At 36.8% G+C, this 13,574-nt stretch overlaps 2 pseudogenes; one reads left to right on the top strand and one right to left on the bottom strand.

Moving 5' to 3' along the window:
- Positions 1-931: 931 nt before the first annotated feature.
- On the bottom strand, positions 932-6,657 carry LOC122145005 (annotated as a pseudogene).
- LOC122133895 overlaps positions 6,549-13,574 on the top strand; it is a 51,774-nt pseudogene continuing 44,748 nt past the window's right edge.

Below are 13,574 nucleotides of genomic sequence, written 5' to 3' on the forward strand. Positions count from 1 at the left end.
TGTTGATCTGATCTGCTTTCTGTGGAGGATAGTGTGCGTGGCTCTCCTCGGTCCACGTCCAGTGAGTGAAGTGGCTGGACATGTAGCTCAGATTCCCTGGAGACCAGGAACAACGCACATTGCATTCTGGACATTTTGGGAGATTTTGGAAAAGCCATTGCCAGAGGCGTAACAGCGGGCAGTCACACTGACGTTGTTTAGGGATTGTCATTTTTAAAATGGATCCATGCAGATTTCACAGTGGGTTCAAAGGTGGTCATGTTGAAATCTCTCTGCTGACCGATAGAAATTTGTCGGTTTGAAATGATTCTGTGTGATCTGGATTCATTCACTCTACACACTATTGAAAACAGACCTTTCTGACCACCATTTTGCTGAATTTCACCTCATGTGACCCCACACTGATTTTCTTTTTTTACTGTTTTTGGTTGTTTTAGTATGTGTTTTGAGAATAAAATGCTCATGGATGCATGAACATTTTGGACACTGTTTCACAGTTTACATCACTGTTTACAGGCATCCCAGTTGACCTCTATATATTTTTTAGGAGCTTAACTATCCCTTTAACACTGGATCCTACACTCCCATCGTCACGTGATTTTTGGATCACATCTTTAAGCGTAACCTGAAATCGACTCACCCTCTTCTCCACCAAACTGGTCGATGGGTCCAGTACACCTCCCTGTCGCTAATCCTGGCCACATGGTGAACTGGACACGCTTCTGCTTCACATATAAAGAGAGTGCGTCAGATAACTACGGCAAGTAGTCCTAGAGCTTACTTTAAAAAAATAATGATTCAAGTAAATGACTACCCCCATGTCCTTTCTCTCGCTCACCTTTGATGTTTCATTCAAAACTCTATGACGTCCTTCTATCGGTGGTTAAAGCTTTCAAGCGTCTTCTTCTGACTCCTGCCTGTTCAATCAGACTTAGACCCCTCCTGGCGTTCCATTTGGCAAAGGACTTAATGTTGGGCCGATACTCCCATTAGATACCCCGTCCTTTAGGTCTGCCTGCCGAAGCCTTTTTCTTCAGTTGTGAGGCTAAAAAACACCATTGTTTGCAATGAAGCAAATGTATTACAATACATGCTTATGAGGAAAGATGAGTGGCGCTTACCAATGCAAAACTGTTCATGATACTGAATGCTTGAAACAGGTTCTGGGTGGTTTGTGATTACTGGCCAATGCAAAGAGCATCTAGAATTTGTCTCTAGAATATTTTGAACTTTGCAGCAAAAAAAAGCCCATTGTCTATTTTCAAAACAGTGTAACTATTGTATACAGCACAGTCACGCTGAAAGTCACGCTGGCAAATTTGTACACCAACCTTGAACCTGTTACAAAATCAGCTTTGGGAAATCTTTCGCCTTCTAGCAGAAACAGCATGTGACTGCACCTTAAGTATGAGCAACAATAATTATGAGGTTTACCTTTTTTCACCTCTTTAGCCTCCTCTTCTTCATCTTTCTCCTCCTCTTCCTCCTCATTATGTTTTTGTAAGTCTTCCATGTCTATTGATTTAGTCTGTGGAGTTTCTGATATTTTGATGGGGTAACTGTCCAGGCTGCCGTTCATCTCCATCGTCCTGATGATGCTTTTGGTGACACTTTTGGGTGGTGATGTTAGCATGCTCCCAAACCCTGGAGACAACAACAATACACATGTAAGATGATGCATTGACGATATGTTCTGAAACTTGATAGGCACACTTTCTAAAAGGTCTGTTCTATCAGGACTATTGCACAAAAAAGTAAAGCTGTACCAGTAACACTCCAGCCCTTACACAGACCCCAGACTAATCTACACTAATAACAGCAGTGAGTGAGGCGTTAAAGCAAGCACCTGGACCATGGCACTATGAACTAAGGGCACAGGCCGCTGAGGGAGAACACACTGCTATTCACTTGCCTTCAAGTTGCCTAGCAAATCTTTCCAAGCGGGCTGAACATGAAACAAAGGGGTAATTAGTTAATTAATGTAAACAAGATTTTATTGTTATTTACTTGCAAACTACAGTTTAAATGTTTGGGGTCAGTAAGATTTTTTGAAAAGTCATCTGTTATTAGCAAGGCTTTATTTTGTTTAAAAAGCCCAACGCGCCTCTGCTCGGGAGACCGGTCTCTTCCCTGTGCATGCACACTGGTGTATCTCCAAGAGGGCACTGTTGTTCAGTTTACCTGTGGTCAAATCTGACACCTGCGCGTTATCTTCTTCTTTTCATCAACGAGCTCATAGAATGGCCCAATGACCTGCAGAAGCTCCTCGACCTCATTTGTTACAGGCATACTTTCCAGAATCTATTCAGCAAATGTAAAACCAAGTTACACAAACCATTACATTAAATCATACCACATATTTAAACACTGCTTAAAAATCTAAAACATTATACCAGTTTCAAATCTTCCACATAGGCCGCCATCGCCTCCTCCTTCTGCATTTCCCCAAGAGAATTCCACGCATCCCTAAACACGAGCAGCAGGACGGGTCAGTGAACACTTTGCTCTCATAAGCTTGTCAACACTGCTTACTTGTCATCTCACCATCAACTGAAACTCTAGCAGCGGTTTGCACATTTCAAAACAACTCTCAGATGCATGCATAAAAGAGAGAAAAACTAAAATAGCATGAAGCACAGTAAAACAGTCTGTGTGGAAAACTGATTTTCTTACTCATCGTTCTCGGTTACATTAAAGGCTTTCAACAAGGACTTTAAAATAGATTTTTGCAGAAGTTCAAATGCAGAACTTTCTGTGGCACTAGTTACTAATAATACAAACCTGATGTGATACTGATTCCGATCTGTTATCTCAGTGAACTTTCAACAGTTCATTTTCACTAGCTTACGGACACCGCTCTGAATGGTGTAAACTCATTTAAAGGAGAAGTCTGTCATTTTGCATCACTAGTGGCGAGAAATGGTACTGGAAACACTACCCCTGTCTGCTGTTGGTTGAACAGGTAGTCCATCCCCAAACTCACACCATTGGTTGAGCCATAAACTAACATGAGAGCGCAAACAGAGCAATGTTTTGAAACCGCTCGCACTGTTTGCACTCTTTAGAATGTCAACAGCATTTATTAAACTAAGATATGAAAACTATTTTAATAGTGGGGAAAAAAAATACACTTTAACTTTAAGAACAACTGACACTTATATATATATATATATATATATATATATATATATATATATATATATATATATCATTTTTTTTGATAAATTTACATATTTATCAGGTTCTATACCATTTGGCTTTGCCAATAGGGTCCCAGAATCCTGGACGGGGAATGTTACAGGGGCCTTGTGTTGCTTGCTTGTAGTAGCTATAAAATTTCAGCATCATGTCATTGGAAGGCTGAAATGAACCTAAAAAAATAAAATAAAATCAACAAGTTATACAATATTAGATAAAAATGAAAAAAAAAAAAAAATTATTACAAATATTTGCCTATACATCTAAGATTAGTCTTTAATGTGCTGAAAATAAACTAACATCACAGGACACCTCGTTTCATCAGTTGCCGGGACTACGCAGAGCGGCTCAAACATGATCGTTACCTACAAAACCGACCCCGGCTTCTGCTCCCCTTTAACCTGAATATATTACGATACGAGGGTGTATGTTCCCTCGAGAAGCTTAACGTTCAATGCAAGTTGCCGTTGCGTTAGGTGGTGCCACCCCAATGATTGCCGCAAAGACGCACAACATCACGGTCAGACAGAGCCGTTTAAAAATTAAGAGTGACCTCCTGTTGGAATGAACCGGGCCCAACTGCGGTCCTCCGGCTTTCGAACTGCCTGTTTGTTCTTTAAAAAAAAAAAAGGCCAATGCTAACACGTAGCTTGCTCTGTTTTCTATTCGATCTGACTAACTTTTATTTATTCTAAACAATTCTCTCCTAACACTGGCGGTCGCCTATTTATGGTGTCTATTCGATCTACTGGTTTGTGCCTTGTTCTATTTATGAGAGAAATAAACACCGTTACGATGGGTCTAGGACGGCGTTTGCTAACTGAGGGGAGAGACTTGGTATTTGAATAAAGTTCGTTTTATTTATTTTTTTCTTCTTTCGCACAAAGGTATCTTTGTAGCTTCAGAAAATGACGGTTGCACCAAATGATGGCCTTATTTTTACCGAGATCTCCTGGCTATGGTTTCTGGACGTTGGTCCGGGTAAGGACCCGTGCTTTCTATGGGAGGGTACCTGAGTGCTCTCAGATCCACCAAAAAATGGGGGCTGAAGATGAAACTTGCGGTCTTACGGGTTTTGGAAACTACAGGAGGGAAGCTTCAATGAGCGATATTTTCATTTTTTTTTGTGTGACTAAAACCTTTTAATAAACTTGAATTTATTTTAAATTTCACTTAAAACGCGTAAGTGTGGTGTTGATTGGCGCTTCGCATAGAATTCGTCTGAACCCATATGTTTCATTCCACATTAAAAGGAATAATAAACAGTAATATAAAAATTCATTTTATTTTCAAAGAATTTTTAGGTTTAATGCAACATTAAAAAAAACAATCACAAAATTATCTTCAAAAACTATGCTGACATTGGTCACAAACAAACGATAATAATAACAGCATATTTGTTGGGGGGTAAACAAGACTTTTTTTTTTGGTGAACGTATCCCTCCACACACAGACATTCAGTTTAGCCATGTCTTTAATATATCTTGCATGTTGCCATATATGATAAAATTACTGATGCCCTATCACCATCACCCACACACAGTCTCTGAGCAGGGCTAGTGGCAACACGAGTTTTTTTCAGCACTCAAGAAAGCTCGGCTGAATGTAGGCTAATCGCGTTAAGCGTGGAAACCCGTGATAATTTGTCATTTGATTATGAACTGCAGCGATCATAAGAAAGTAGGTGAGGGGTCGCGCGTGCCTGCCGTGCAATATAACACACAATACACACAGTGTGTTTACTAAAATGACTGTTACATATTTACTCACCGTTTGAAAGGAAACTTTGGATCACTTTGACAGCAGCACTGAAACCTCTGCTCGTAGACTGGTTTGGTTGTCAGCCTCCATCATGACAATCTAACCGCTACAGCAAGATCGAGCTCCTCAAACCTACCAGACAAAGTTACATTTTTATTAATCGATATTATAATAATTCAGAAATGTTCCTTTGCATCTGTCGCAATTACAGTAACCCTAAAACTGCAACGTTGAATGAGACTGTTTAGACCGTTTATGCCCAAAACAATCCAGTTTGTCTTACAAATCCGGCGAAGGGACAAGCAAGACATGTCTGAAAGTTTGCAGTGATACTGTTTAATGTGATATTTCTTGATTCAGATTATAGCTTTGCATTAGAAACGATCGAAACGACGTTAAAACAAGCACGACGCATTTGATACTTTACCATTTGTTGTTTCCAGCTGATGCGCTAGAGACTACACCTCACGAATACGTACCTGACAGGACAACATATGAAAGCCTACTTCAGGTGGTTTCCTGGGAAGTGTAGTTCCTTTAGAGAACGACGCTGCCGTTAAGTCTTGCAACAATGGAATCCAAAATCCTACAAATACCATAATTCTTCATCTACACGCGTAACATTCAGGGTAATGTAGTTCCCCGAGGTAAGCTTACCCAGGGGAGTTTATGACATAAAAAACCGTCTCTGGCTGCGAACTTTGAATGTGCCTAGCAGTATTTTGACGCATATGTCTAAAGAGACATAATGCGCTTAATTAACTTACTGCGCAATAGACGGAGAGGCAACAGTGTGACACTTAATGGAACACAACAAAGCGTTCCGTCCCTCGTTACTGGATGTATTATAACACTACAACTCCCAACGTTCCATTCGCTCCGCAACAATGTATCAGCTGCGCTGATGGGCGGCGCTGGTGGCGGAAGGGAGGGAGGATGGAAAGTGTGGCTCATTTCCCAGAATCGGTTCTTCTGAACATTCTTTCAATGGACCGTTTAATAGAAACAATTCTCTTGATTCTTTTGCGTCAGTACGTAATGGCGTCATCGTGCGTCCCTGGGGTAGCATTAATATTTAAATGAAAGCCGCATATATATATAGTTATTAAAATATAATATATATATATATATATATATATATATATTATATATATATTATATATATATATATATTTTTTTTTTTTTGTTTTGTTTTATTGGTATTTTCTTGATTACGTTAGAGGTAAAACGGTTGTATAGTTTACATTTAACTCTTTGTTTCAACTCTCACAAAATCTAAATACAATATTTAACTATTAATATCACGGTACATCGCACGGTTTTGCAGCTTGTAATATTATTTTTATTATAAACAACTCTTTTTCGTATGCATGTTAATAAAACTGTCAACACATTTTCCTGTCCGTCCTGTTCCTGCTACTCGGTTCACTCCAAAAACTTGCGTAGATAAATCCGGCTTAATGCGAGTCGTAGATGTCTCGGTTCAATGATTCATGAGTCGTTGACTCGCGGGATAGCTCTACCCGATTCAGTCCGATATACGAATCGTTCAGGCCGGTTTTTTGTGAACCGGTTCGATTTCATTCATTACAAAGATTCGACTCAAATGAACGATTCCGACATCACTGGGGCTGAGCTTGAGCTCTCAATCAAATCCCAGGACCCAGAGACGAGGAGTAGGAAGCTCTGTGGAGACATGTAAGATGGCAGAGCTGCAGATGTTACTAGAAGAAGAGATTCCAGCCGGTAAACGAGCTCTCGTGGAGAGTTACCAGAACCTTACGAGGGTCGCGGACTACTGCGAGAATATTATGTTCAGGTAAGCACGCGCTTGGTCTCCAGCACTGCTTGTGGGAATCGGACAGTAAATATGGTTGTAAAATGGAAAAGTAGGGATGAACTGCTTGTGGGAGATCAGTTTGAGCGCATAAAGGGCGATCTTTTTGAAAAGCTTGATCTTTATTGAAGTGGTTTGTTGATGAGATGGTGAGGGGGGGGGGGGGGGGGGGGGGGGTGATCGTTACGGAATTTGTGTCGTTTACATTGAGGGGTGTGTCCTGGATACTGTGGAACTTATCACATATAAAGTTTTTGCTGATGTCCACCAGAATCGGCTCAAACTTCAGACAAGGAGGATGTGAGAGTTGTCTGCTCTTCAGAAACGACACATTTCAGAACGAAACACGTTCAGTTTTCTTAAGCTTGAAGAGAAATGAAATTGTGTAATGGGAACATGAGAGATAAAAGAGTTGAGCTGAAGTCACGTGTTTAAATAGATCCAGTTTATCGTATCTCTATCGTATCATAGTGTCAGCTCTTTCCTCAAAGCGCTGTTTGCGAACTCAACTGCGGTTTTTTTTTTTTTTTTTGTTTTTTTTTTAACAGGAAAAAAAAATGAACTATAAATGAAAAACTATTAAGATATGATTCTGATTTTACAGACAGCTGTTAAAAATATCAAAGTACATCAAAATTTTAATATGTTAAGTCTTATACGTGCTAGTCATTAATTTAATATATAAATGTAAAAAAATACACTAAAATGTTACTGTAATATTAATAATTTGGCTTTATTATTTAAGTTATTATATATATATATATATATATAATATATATATATATATATATATATATTTAATTTTTATTTAAATCTATTATATATTTAATTTTTATTTAAATCTATTATATATTAAGATTTTTATTTAAATCTATTATATATTTAATTTTTATTTAAATCTTTTATATATTTAATTTTTATTTAAATCTATTATATATTTAATTTTTATTTAAATCTATTATATATTTAATTTTTATTTAAATCTATTATATATTTAATTTTTATTTAAATCTATTATATATTTAATTTTTATTTAAATCTATTATATATTTAATTTTTATTTAAATCTATTATATATTTAATTTTTATTTAAATCTATTATATATTTAATTTTTATTTAAATCTATTATATATTAAAGTTTGATTTAAATCTATTCTATATTTAAGTTTGATTTAAATCTATTCTATATTTAAGTTTGATTTAAATCTATTCTATATTTAAGTTTTAATTTCATTCATATAAGTTTATTAAGTATATAATTGCTTTCAATATTTATTTATTATTACTTTATTTTGTAATATTATTATTATTATTATTATTATTTTTTTTTTATTAAACTCATAATATAAATTTTTTCATTTGAAATAATTTGCTTTATTAAAAATTTCAGTAATAATAAATGTTTAAAAATACTTATTGTATTTTATGGATTTTGTTATCATTTGTTTGTATATTGTCCGTTTATCAGTATGGAATATATATCTGGATTATTATTATTTTTTTTTTTTTTTTGCAGTGACAGAACTAATTGCTGGAAATGATTGACAGATAAATGACCCTCCTCTGTCAAGAGAGTTCAGTGCGCTCTTGATTTACAGCCTGTAAGGGACATTTAAAAAAAAATAAAATATGGAAATACTCTGTAATCTGTTGCGTCAGATGTTTGCAAACATCGAACCCGTCTCTCTAACCTGTATTTGTCTAAAGATGCTAAACATCTGTTAGAAGTGCTTAGGATTAAACCACGGATGAGCTCTACTGCACTAAAACGGCACTATCAGGGTGTTTACCAAGGTGTGATTACATTCTAATTCCTTCAGAAAAAGTTGCTCGACAGGTAGCGCAACATTTGTTCGCAAAGCGGCCCGTCAGGTTTGATGTAAAATGGCAACCCTTTCCTCCACATGACCCAGCATGCATTGAGTCGCACCGATACTACAGCAGCGACCGCAGAAGACGATGACTCCGATGGGAAACCAAACTGCCGTTCAAGTCCCGGCTTGACAGTACGGCCTGCAGGCTACCATGTGGCTTTTTTCCACCCTGTCTGTTCTTTCTGTACATCATGCCTGAGCGCAGGATGAAGGCACTTCCTGTGAATGACTGTGTCGCTGTGATGATGCAGCAGCAGATGGTGGGAGTGGGTCTGTGTAACCAGGACAGCCACTGCCCCACTTTCTCATGTTCTCTGTGTGTTTGAGAGAGAGAGGCATGTGAAGCATGTAAGGAGTGGCGTGAAGTCGATCGTCTCCTCCAGGGGCAGGACGCGTCACACTGCTGTTTCTAGCCTGCTTGTGGAAACGTTGATCTTTCTCATTCTGGATTTAATCACAGATGACATCCAGAGACTTCATTTTACCCAGAATGCAAAGAATGTGAATAGTTGATTTACTCATCATTATACTGTTCAAAACCCTTCTGACTTTCTTTTTAAAGTGGAACATGAAAGGAGAAGTTTTGGCAGAATGGCATTTTCTATGCAATGAAAGTAGACCGTGACTAATGGCTGTTGAACTCCGAAAAGACCATGAAAGTACACAGTGGTGGACGAAGTGCTCGAATCAAACCAAGGGCTTGATTTCAAGATCAGAAACCCTAAAATATTAATACTCCAGGAAATGTACAAGTATTTCTTTGAATTTTACTTGAGTACTTGAATTCGAAAGTACTTGATTTTTTAAGTACTTAAGTATTAAAAGTAGAGGTTGATGTACCATGTTTATAATTTTTCTAGTCATCACTCATCAGTACCTTGTCATTCACTGTCAAAACATTGCATTTCAATATGAAGAGTTCATTATCAAAAACAGATAACTTTGTTTTTAACAATTTTCAAAAATCATGTGTTTTTTTTTGTGCATTCCAATTAATCTCAATCAAACTGCAGTTGGGTTATTTTAATTAGGTTAAAAAGAACTAAAAATACAGCTAACTAACACAATAAAAACGTGATAACATAATAAAAAAACATTTTTTATTAATGTTATCTATTTTTGCAAATAAACTCATTATATACTAAAATATTTAAATTACTGATAACTCAAGTGTGCAAGCAAGTGAATAACAAAATACAAAAATGCATTATTTTAACGTCATTTATAGTTTTTCCTTAAAATACCAACATCCGTTTGCATGACTTATTGCGAGAAGAAAAAATAAAGTTTTAGTCGCATAACATCAGATAATGGGAAAGCTGTCAATTCGCAATATTATTTTATTTATTTATTTTTGTCAATATTTATAAAATAACGCAAAAGTTTTGCAACAATTCTGTAATGGAAACCCGGCTAGTGACAACTAAATCACATAAAAGCTCTCCTATTTACAGCAGATTTAGTTCACAAATAACTGACAGTCATGACTGAAATAAGATATTCATTTACAATCATCAGTACATAAATTTTGCGAGTTTTTGCACCATCAGTTGTATGCGCATTCAAGCTAGGAGAATCTATCAGTTCCCAGCTTGTGTTGAATCAGATATGAAGACTCACAGATCATTGAATCAGCTGCAATCAGATCAAGTCTTATTTGCAAATGAGTCGTTCAGTACAGTTTGCATAACGAAATTATTAAATAATCAGCTTGTTCATCAATTGGACAACGATCATTTTTTTTCTTGGGGTGGTATAGCCATTTCAAAGTAATGAGGAATGGTATGAAATAAAAATACACTTTGCTGCCCAACACTGAAAATACTCCTTATGATTCATGAGCAATAATCCCGATCTTATAAATTGTACGATAGCCTTGTAATGAACATGCAAAAATGTCTGAAAGGAATTATACGTGGAAATTTTACAGCTGTTCCAAAGTGGTTGTATGGAAATGAACAGCTTGGACAATGTGGCTAAACTTCTCCTTTTGTGTTTCCACGTAAGAAGTCCTCTGAGTTTGGATTTGGAGTAACATGAAAGTGAAGAAACTTTGGGACACTTACATTTATGGGTTATGCAAATGCAAGGTGCCCTGCTTTATCCATACATGCATTAAAAAGTAAAATCTCTGTGTTTAAAATACACCAGAGCCCAATTTGCATATTTGTCCAGCAACTGTTCCTCTTTCGGAATGCAAGACGGCGTGCTGCTGTTACCTCAGTGGACAGGTTGGCTTCTGACAAGGGTGCATTAATGAACACAAGCCACCTGGCTTAGTGAGAAGGACACAAACAGAAAACGCTCTTGAACAGGTGGTGGAACTCCATTGCTATGCACACAAATGTGAAATGGATACACAAGTTTAGAAAGGAAAATATTCTGGTACTAAACGTTTTGATGTTTTTCCATCTCCTAGCTGGTTTTCTGTTGAGTTTAGGTGCCCTGATTTTTTTATTTTTTTTTTAACATGGCCAGCTCAGTGGCACTTGTTAGTCTCCGAGCGTTCTGCCCTGCATGACTCAAGCACTGACTTCAGCAAACTAAGTGTACTGCAGACTAGGATTTTCCATATAATAGGACAAGTGTGAAGATTGCTGCCCACCGTTCCAGCGTGGCTTCTCTGTGGAGGATGTATTGTGTTCAGAACAATAAGTCTGATTTTATTGTGATATGAAAGGCCTACACCAGAACTTCTGAAAGAGACACTCAGCACTTGACACTGTATGTAATATACTGTTTGGATGTTTTGGAAACGTGATTGGTTTTTGGTGATTGGTGAATTGTAAAAAAAAAAATAAAGGCAACACATTGAATTAATGAAGAACAAAATATAAAATGGTACTTTCTTGTAAAACATACTCCAATAATCTTTTATTTTGTTATTTTTTTGTTAATTTTTTTTTTTTTTTTTTTTTTTTTTTACGTTACTAGTAATAAAATTAAATAAAATAAGCTTTTTTTGATTAGTGGTCAACCACTGAAACGCATTCAATCAACTTGCAAAGTACTGTGAGAATATTCAGAGTTCTCACTGATAACACTTGTAAAATACTTTAGAACCAGAATGAGCTCATAAGCTTTTTTAATCTAGTTGTTTGTCCTGTGGTCTTTATAGGTATGGCTTGTTTCTCTTTGAGTGAGTCAGTGATTCTGAATAAGGGTGGGTCCATCTTGGGCAGATTGCCGTATCATGGGCCCCGTCCTCTTTAGCCTAGACTTTACTTTTGCAGAGCTTAGGTGTCTATTTTGAATACCTTTCTCATCTGATACTTGAATACTAGTCAGGCCTGTACAAACTTTGGCTGTTTTTGACTGATTTATGTTGCACGAACATTAAATACACTGAACTTGTTATGAGAGACGTCAATACATTAATGATTTGAAGTTCATTGAGTGCTTTGATTCAGTAACCGCTCTGATGGATTTAGTGAGCGCATTCATTGAAGGATTCATACTGAGTTTGTGAGTTTTATTGAGTGATTCATTAAACGAATCGATTTGTTGTCATTTGATTGTGAAACAGTGTACACCCTTAAGCTAACTGATAGTGTTAACAAAAGCAAAAGTGAGATTAAAATGCATTTGCTGAAGCAATCATGCCATTTTTTTTTGTTTCTTCAGGATTTTTTTGTACTCTTTTATTGTGACACATAATTTTGTGCTCTTTATCACAAGTGTGCTCTACTAGGTGAGCTACCGAGCAAGTTTTACTTTGTCAGGAAAGCCATACATATGGAGCTGTTTAAGTGATGCAGATGTCAATGAAATGTCTACTAAACCTCCTCTTGTAAAACTAGGCCCTATATAATATTTTAGATATAAAAACGATACAAATTAACTATTGTGTACTTTTTATTTGTACTTAGCCTTGATACAAACAAGAAATGTGAAATTACAGTAAAAAATAAACCTAAAACTCTTAGACTCACCTTATTAATATTAACATATTTAAATTAAAACTGTAACATAGGCTGATTATTCTTATAGATTGAAACAAAAGTGCATCAGCCAGGATAAAGAATATGAAAAGTGCTCAGAGTTTCTGCAGGAAACAGGAAAAAAATAAAAATGTGAGCAACAACCAAAAGATGTTGCATGGATGGATGTGTGTATATGTGTATATATATATATCTATCATGATATGTATTGATATTGAATTATTGTCCAGCCCTAACTGCCATTAGTGGTCATTTTAGAATTGTTTGTATAGGTAAATTTTTGTAGTTTTTCACTTTTTTTTAAATATCTTTTAGTGCAGACTGCAGTCTTACAACCCTGGTCTAATGCAATGATTTTCACACATTTAAATGTGGCTTTACCATCAAACTACGTTTTGAGGCCACTGTATGCTTAAATTGTGCATGGATGTCATTGAGCGTTGCCATGGAAATGGACACAATAAACCCCCCAGATGTCTCTGTTTACGGAATCGAGGTCAGAGGCTAGCGCAGTTATCCTGGGAGAGACAAGACTTTACCATCGCTAGCTCAGCTCCGGCTAACATATGTCCTGGAAAGTGCCGTTAGCATTGCTCATGCCAGTATCTAGATTTACGCCCCAAGACCATAATCCTTCTCTTGCTGGCACATCAGTAAATCCCACAAATACTCATTATTTTTCCTGGTGGAGATCCTCAGCTGGCCCTTCACCCAGGCAGTGTTGTGAACCAGCATGCGCTTGGGTGGGAAGCGCTCTTGAATGCCCCTTCCTGTGATCAGACACGGCGATTACTACCCAGTGGCTATAACAGATTAAAGAGCCATCAGAGGCCTGTAATTACAACCCTGCTTCTTTGACCTTGACTTCCATCTGTTCTTTTGCATGAAAGAATTGACACAAAGGACACACACTTTGAAATCTTTAAAGGGCTAGTCACCCAAAAATGGAAATTCTGTCACTA

Source organism: Cyprinus carpio, unplaced genomic scaffold, assembly GCF_018340385.1.
Source record: "Cyprinus carpio isolate SPL01 unplaced genomic scaffold, ASM1834038v1 S000006818, whole genome shotgun sequence".
In the NCBI taxonomy this organism is placed as follows: domain Eukaryota; kingdom Metazoa; phylum Chordata; class Actinopteri; order Cypriniformes; family Cyprinidae; genus Cyprinus; species Cyprinus carpio.